General features: G+C 33.2%; 1 long non-coding RNA gene across 5 annotated transcripts; it reads left to right on the top strand.

The window, feature by feature from the left end:
- Window positions 1–3,715, top strand: LOC140034629 (uncharacterized). 5 transcript variants are annotated; one of them, XR_011838741.1, is made up of 5 exons: window positions 1–196; window positions 1,011–1,486; window positions 2,890–3,047; window positions 3,199–3,368; window positions 3,478–3,715. It is a non-coding gene; the product is annotated as an uncharacterized lncRNA (long non-coding RNA). The 5 variants fall into 5 exon arrangements; XR_011838689.1 differs by having other exon boundaries at window positions 1,011–2,796; XR_011838638.1 differs by lacking the exon at window positions 2,890–3,047.
- The last annotated feature ends 4,466 nt before the right edge of the window (window positions 3,716–8,181 follow it).

Below are 8,181 nucleotides of genomic sequence, written 5' to 3'. Positions count from 1 at the left end.
TCGGCTACTCTACTTCTCTTTTCATACTTTTTCTTCCTTTCTTGAGTTTCTTCTTCAGCACTGATCTCCACCGCCATCTCTTGAGATTCATCGATCATCCTTCAATCTCTAGCCTCCACCGCCACAGAACCACCAGTTCCTTCAGATTTCAAGACAATCAAGTAATTAGCATGCGAGTGAGCTGAAGCTAAATTTGGTAATTTTTTACAATCTGAAGGCTATTATTGCTGATTCATTATGTTAAAGTTGATCTGTGACTGAAATTTTTTGATTCATTATGCTGGGCATTTGGGATTTGGATATTTTGGGATTTGGATATTACGGGTGTGTATGAGAAGTTGGGGTGTTTAATTAGATTTGGCATTTGGGATTCATTATGCATCAGATTTGTAATTAAGAGCAAAAATGTGTTTAATTCTGTTTAGTCTCTGGAATCTTGGTTATAAACTTTCTCGTTCTGTTAAGGATAATCAGTAACTGAATAGATTATCCCTTACCTACTTAGCTGGAACATAGGCTGCTACTGCTACTGGAAATATTGGTTGCAGCCGAGAGAAAGAATTAGAAATCATTTCAAGTTCCAGCATATTTGTTAGATTTGAATACATAATGAAATGGTTAATGGAGAAAATTCTGATGAAAAGCTGATTCTTGCTTAGGGAGACCCCCGAACAGCTCAGCGAAACGTAACTTTAGGAAATTTCAGAATTCTAGCTTAGGGAATTTCAGAATTCTAGCTAAAACTAGTAAAGAAAAGCTGAGGTCCAAACTGTTACATTGTTGGAGGAACTAACGTTTGATGGAATGAATTGCTGGAAATAGATGTTCCTTGCTTTAATTTATGCCAGACCGAAAGTACATATCATGCTGATTATTTTTTTGTACAGATCATGATAGCTATGTTAATTTCAACTTTGCAATGTATTTTCATGTGTAATAATTGCTATAGATTTTCATTTATAGGAGGTTTTTTAAATTATTTAATATTTTCAATATTCTTTCTAATGTAGGACAATGGAAGATATCGATTCACAATCCACACCAACAAATGAAGGATCGACGTCAAAGTCAAGTTCTGAAAATCATAGGCAAAAAATTGATGTGGCTTGGAGACATGTTATAGAAGGACAAGATTCACAAGATAGAAAAATTTTGATATGTCAATGGTGCAATAGTACTTTTAGAGGGGGAAGTATTAATCGAATGAAACATCATCTTGCAAAAGTCAAGGGTAATGTTGCTCCATGCAAAAATGTGCCAAATGATATTCAGCAAATAATGGAAGATTCATTGAATGAAAATGTTCAAAAAGCAAAAGAGAAAAAAGGGATATTTGAAATTAAAAATCCTTTTGGCCGAAGTGTAGCGGGATTTGAAGGTGGTGATGTTCAAGAAATTCCTCATCTAAAAACAAAGGCAACTCAAACTAATGTGAGTGGGAATAAGGGAAAAAGAAAGGCACGTAGCATTGAATCTTATATGACAGGTAAATCTCTTGATCATTCTCAATTGAGTATCAAGTCTTGTATGCAAAGTAAAGAGAGATGACATGATACTGACATAGTTATAACTTTGTGGTTTTATGATGCATGTGTTCCAATGAATGCTTGTAATTCTCCATATTACCAACAAGCAATTGAAAAAATAACAAGTATGGGTTATGGTTATCAAGGACCTAACTATCATACTTTAAGGGTTAATTTGTTGAAAGATGCAAAGAAGTAAGTTGAATTAATTGTTAACAATTTACGTAGTAAATGGGCTGAAACTGGTTGTACAATTATGGGTGATGGTTGGAAGGATAATAGGCAAAGAAGTTGATCAATTTTTTGGTCTATTGTCATAGTGGGATCTCATTTATCAAATCTGTTGATGCTTCAGATTTTGAGTCTAATGCTAAATATTTGTGTAATCTGTTTTTAGAAATTGTTGAGATTGTTGGATCTAGTAATGTTATTCACATGGTCACAGATAATACAAGTAATTATAAAGCTGCTGGTCGATTACTTTCTGAAAAATATCCTACAATTAGTTGGTCTCCTTGTGCAGCACATTGTTTGAATTTAATTATGAAAGATGTTGGAGAAATGACTCATGTGAAAGATGTAATTACTCTTGCTTCAAGAGTCACTGTGTATGTACATAATCGAAAATGAATTCTTAGTTGGTTAAGAAAAAGGCCTGGTTGGAGAGAGATTCTTCGTCCTGCGGAAACACAATTTGGTATTAATTTTATTGTTTTGAAGAATTTTCATGATTTAAAACAGCATTTGGAGGCTTTAGTGACTTCGAGTGCATATAAGAGAGAGTTAAAAAATGAAAAAAGGTAAAGAAGTCAAACAAATTGTTGTTGATGGGAAGTTTTGAAATAATTGTTTGATTATTGTGAGAATTATGGGTCCAATTATGCGCTTGTTGTGCATTTGTGATTCTGATGAAAAATCATCATTGGGTTATATATATGAAAGCATGTAGAGAGTTGTTAATGGCATTAAAGAACTGTTTAAGAATAAGAAAAAGTTCTAAGGACCATACATTAATATAATTGATAGGAGGTGGGATAATGTGTTGAAAAAAAATCTTCATGCGGCTGCCTTTTGGTTGAATTCGGCTTTTCAATATGATAAGGATAGCCTTGTCACATGCCTGAGATTATGAAAAGTGTTTTGGAAGTCATGCAAAAGTTAAAAATGGATGGACTTCAATATATGATGGATGAAATATCAATATTTAGATCAAAGGATCAAAGTTTTGGATTTGAATTTGCTCAAAATACTCACAAAACTGCCCGTCCAGGTATGCTTACTTTAATTTCGCATTGATTATGTTAAGAATTACTTTTGTTGGTTTTCTTTAAAAAAGAGTACTAATTATGTCTTACTAATATAGATGAGTGGTGGAAATTGTTTGGTAATGATGCTCCACATTTACAAAAGTTAGCAATTAAACTCTTGAGCCAAACATCTTCTTCTTCGGGATGTGAACCGCAATTGGAGTGTATTTGAACGCATCCATACTAAAAAGAGAAATAGACTTGAGCATCAAAGGTTGAATGGTCTTGTTTATATTCATTATAATTTACGTTTGAAAAATAAGTATGGAATTACTATTATGCATGCTTACCTTCTTTTGTAAATTTATTAATTTTTTAAAATTACTTACTTCTTTTATTTTTTTTTGCTCTGTTTTTCGTTGTAGGCTTTCGTATAAAAAGAGGTCTTATGATCCGGTGGATTATGAAACTATTGATAAAGTTGAATTTTGGGTAGTTGATGAGGAACAAGAAGTAGAGCTTGATTATGATGAGTTAGAAGAAGTGATTGAAGAAGAATTTTCCAAAAATAGCGAAAATAAAGCCTCTCAATCATGTAAGTTTATATTTGCTAACTTTATCTAAGTTTCTTTTTAATTTTTGTCTATTTTTATTTATGAGTATTTAAATAATTTTTAGATAAGAAAGACACCAATATTGTGCAGCTTGATAATGAGGATGATTTTGATGATATCGACTTCGAAAGTTATGAAGTTGGAGACAAGGATGATGAAGATAAAGATGAAGAATGGCTTAGATAGTTCTTTGGAACATGTTGTTTTATTTAGATTGATATTTATCAAGCATTTCAACATGAACTTGTTACCTTATTTGGATTGCTATTTGTTAAGGATTAAACAGGTATGGGATTTCTATTTTATAAATTTTGTGAATTTGGATGAATTTGGTGAATTGTTTGATGAATTGAATATAAATTTAGATGATTAGGTTCTTTGGTTATATTTTGTAAATTTGATTTGTAGGTGTATATATATATATGTATATATGACGTATATATGACATCATCCGGGTGGACCCTCTATCGACCCCGGTCAAACCCATTGACCCCTGATCTCGACCGAGTCAAGTCCCGGTTCGAGTCTAAAAGCATAACTTTCTACATTTGATCGTAGCTTACCGAGATATAAAGGACTAGCTACAGTGGGAAGATCCTTCAGGATAAAGCAATAAACCAAAATTTGTAAAAGATAGTACATAAAGTTACATCTCCAGTTTTGCCAACAAAAATTTCTTGTATAAGACTCCTCAGTTGCTCTTCTTTACCATTTAGAGCCTCTGCCAGTTTGGTTAATATAACCATAAGACTGTTACTATTACCAAAACTATTAACGATAATTTACTAAAAAAAATTACTAAGTGTTAGTGCCCTCCATAGGGATGTAATCGAATCGAGTCGAGCGCAAGTGTCGCTATATTTGAGCTCGACTTGACAGTAGAGATATATTGCTCGAGCTCGAGCTCAAGCTAGAGCGAGTAGCAGAAATGGAGTTCGGACTCGAATTTGAAAAATTACTCGAAAACTCGAGATCGACTCAATTTTCTTGCGAGTATGATCGAGCTTGAGTTAATCCTTGTCCACTTCTAGAATTGCAGAATATAACTCTTCATGCAAAGTAGATTGATGCAAGCCCAATTTCTTGATTTAGAACAGGCTATTAGTAATTGAAACAAGTTGGAAATTTGCAATTCATTACAAGAAAGGTCCATATCCTATTATGCAAAAAAGAAATTAGGAAAACAGTTGTAGAAACTAGAAAGTAAAATTTATAAATTGAGCCTGTCTAATCAGTGATCACTGATGATTACATTAACATTTAATAGCCAAATAGCTAGCATCAAAATAATAGCCCAAAACAAGAGTAATTTACTACTATAACAGCCTACAACTTGCAAGTCTTACACAAGACAATATCTTAGTAGCAAGTTGGCACCAAAACAATTTTAAAAACATAAGTGGTAATAAACTGCCTAAAACAAGAATAATTTACTATTATATCAAACTTGCAAGTCTACACAAGACAATATCTTAACACCAAAACAACTTTATAGATAAAGTAGCAAATGAGCAAAAACAAAGGCAGCGGCAAGAAATGCCCACGTAAAGTAGCCATCCAATCCAACCATCTAACCATGATCAACTCATATCACCAAGACATTTAAATATTTTTTCCAACTAAAGGCACACGTTAAAACAAAACTGAATGACTAAACAAGTAGAAATTTAGAAATGATAGACCTGAATCACCTAACTACACCCAAAACTGAATATCAAACTTGTGGCAGCTCAATTATGGTACTCTTTGGCTGCTGCATATACCAAAAAAGAATACACATAACTTAAAAGATAAAAAATAGAAAATCAATAACATAGTAATGCATAGTGAAATTTAAGCATATAAAACTCATTTTTTTATTTCTTTTTGATCCCATGAAAACATCTACACCAATCTCAACCACACATAAGGACTTGAACTGTTTCCGAAGCCAGCGCAGCTCGACAAGAATCAATGACTCTTGTGCCAGCACTAAAGATTGCCTCGGATGCTACTGTAGTTATAGGAATGACCAAAATATCACAGGCCATTTGAGACAATATCGGATACGACATACTGTTGACTTTCCACCACTCTAAGCAATCAAATGATTTTGAGTCAACTCCAGTTATTTGACGAGATTTATCAAGATAATCTTGAAATTCAGATTTGCAAGGCTCCAAAGTCTCTGCTTTTTCGCAATATTCATCAAAATCATCATTTCAATCGAAAGTTTGATTCCCCTGAGATGCACCAGAGTGGGACTCAATTGTAGATCCATTTGAATTAGCATCCGCTGAGACATATTCTTCATATATTTCAAATAGATGTTTTTGGACTTTGGTGATATTTTCTTGACATTCAAGAACCAAATATGTTTTTGGAAAAACAAATTCTAAAATGCGCATTTTTTGTCTTGGTTCCAAAATTGCAGCAATTGCCATTAATAGGTTGCATTCACCCCAATATTTATCAAATTTATTTTTCATTCTTCATATCATTGCTCGTATGAAGCCATCACCATCATTCACTTTTGAATCTAGAAGTTTCTTCACCTTAACAATCTCTCGAAAAAAAAATTACTTGTCCGATATTTGTTATCGGAGATTATATGAGTGATAGTCCAGAAAGTCTCCAATATACCACAGACTTTTTCAACTTTCTCCCATTCCTCATCAGATGGACAACAATCATAGTGCGACTCTCTATCTTGGTAGTGTGGAAAGACTTCCTTGAACTTAATAGTACAATTGAGCATCTCATATGTCAAGTTCCACGTAGTGCTATAATCATGGATGATTTTTCAGGTATTTGTAGTTGCTATGCAATTTCAGCAAATAGGAGAGTCCGAATATCAGACCTGCCCACAAATTTCACACTATCTCTAATATTTTATATGATGTCTTCAATTTCACCGAGACTATCTTGAACCATGATATGAGCACAACAACATACATGTCACAATTTTTCTCCACATACTAACTTTCTCGATCTTGCCAAGTCATTCTTCAAAAGTCGCATAGCTACCTCATTATTTGATGCATTATCAACTAAAATCGAATATATCTTGTTGTCAACACTCCACTCCTTAATACATTTAAAAATTGCTGCAAAAATTTTCAACCCCTCTCTGTGCGGTGGTATGTGAATGAAATTAAGTACCCGCTTTTGCAACTTTCAGTTTGCATCAATCCAATGGCCAACGATAACCATGTACTTTATTTTCTAATTTTTTTTCCTTTCACAAATCTGTTGTGAGGCATTTATTGACTTGTTTCAAAAGGTTCTTGATTTTCTTCTTCTCCATTTCATAAATTGCTATGCAATCATTTTTTCTTGTCACTTGTGAGATTTTTATCCATTCAGGAATCCCACGTTTCGTCATCATATTGAACCCTTCTTCCTCTAATATGAAAAATGGATGCTCTTGCATTAAAATCCAATGAGCAGCTGCCTCCCACATTTTTTCTATGTCAGATTTACACGAATGCAAGGCTGGAACATTCGAAAAAGTCGAATCAGATGACTGAAAATTGATTTTTATTTGTTGGGCAGCTTGTCCAATTTTTACTTTTCTAGCCATTAGCCAAACATGAGTTCCGATGCCTCCACATACTTGTTGTTTGTTTACTTTTACCTCGTGATATTTTCTTGTTGCAATGAAGGCAAATTGCATAGTAAATTCCATTTTCATCGAATTCCTTGTAGTCACTCCAAGCCTCGGATGTCTTGTTTTTTTTTGGAATTCAAAATTCTTCCCCCCCTGCAATTTTAGCTTGTGTTTGTTGATTATTTGTCACTTCTACAGCTTCTTAAATTGGAGTGGATGATTTTATATGAGCACCATGATCTAACGCCTAAACATCATGGTTTATCATCTGATTAGTCTTCTCATTGCTCACAAAAATAGGATCATCTAATTGTAATAGAGTAGTAGAATTACAGTTGACGTATGTGATCGTGACAATGTAGATACCTCAGGTGGACTGATAGACAAGCCTATCATAGGAAAAAAATTGTGAAAGTGATGCATCACAAAACAATCTTGAGATTCTATTACAAGAGAAACTAAAGGATAAAGAAAAAGGAATAATATTCTCAATCATGACTGAGAATTTCAAATAACAAAAATAAGTATCAGAAGCTGAACGGTGCCATTATGGCAAAGAACATAAAAAACTTCAATGTGTCTAAACCAGGATATATAGGTAAAGAAAACTGAGTTAGTGGATATTATTTCAGGAGATAGAAGTACTTCAGGATCAACTATTACCTACACTATGATGAGAACAATTACTGCAGACAAAGGTGGTTATGGTAGTAGGAAAGGACACAATAATTTTTAAAAGACTCTTGTAGAACTCTTCACTTATAAAGAGAGAAATACATTGGTACTCAAGAGTAATTATGATTTATTAGACTTTAGATATCTGGTTAATTAGCTTTTATCAAATGATATTGAGTGGCTAACATCAATCCATGATAAAATTCCTAGTATCAGTTAGTTTCGTTGTTTTCAAATTGCAGTCATATAAAAGTATGCACCTGAGACACATATATTAAAAGTTGTCTATTAAATAAAACTTAAAGGTATAAACAAAGGTATAAAACTTTGTCGGTTTGAAAAGGTTTAACATCATTAAATTCCAGTAATGATATACTGATATCTTAGGCTACTACTATCTCTCAGGCTATGCAATGATTTCAGGTATACACTTTGATTCACAAATAAATGTACTAATCTCTCAGGCTACCATTTCTTACTCCAGCAATGATATGTGAAAAATAAGCTATTCTCAACATAGACTTAAGAAT

The sequence above is a fragment of the Coffea arabica genome, chromosome 1c, assembly GCF_036785885.1.
Source record: "Coffea arabica cultivar ET-39 chromosome 1c, Coffea Arabica ET-39 HiFi, whole genome shotgun sequence".
NCBI classification, from domain to species: Eukaryota; Viridiplantae; Streptophyta; class Magnoliopsida; order Gentianales; family Rubiaceae; genus Coffea; species Coffea arabica.
The sequence above is the reverse complement of the archived record's forward strand: the minus strand, read 5'-3'. Positions and strand labels throughout refer to the sequence as shown.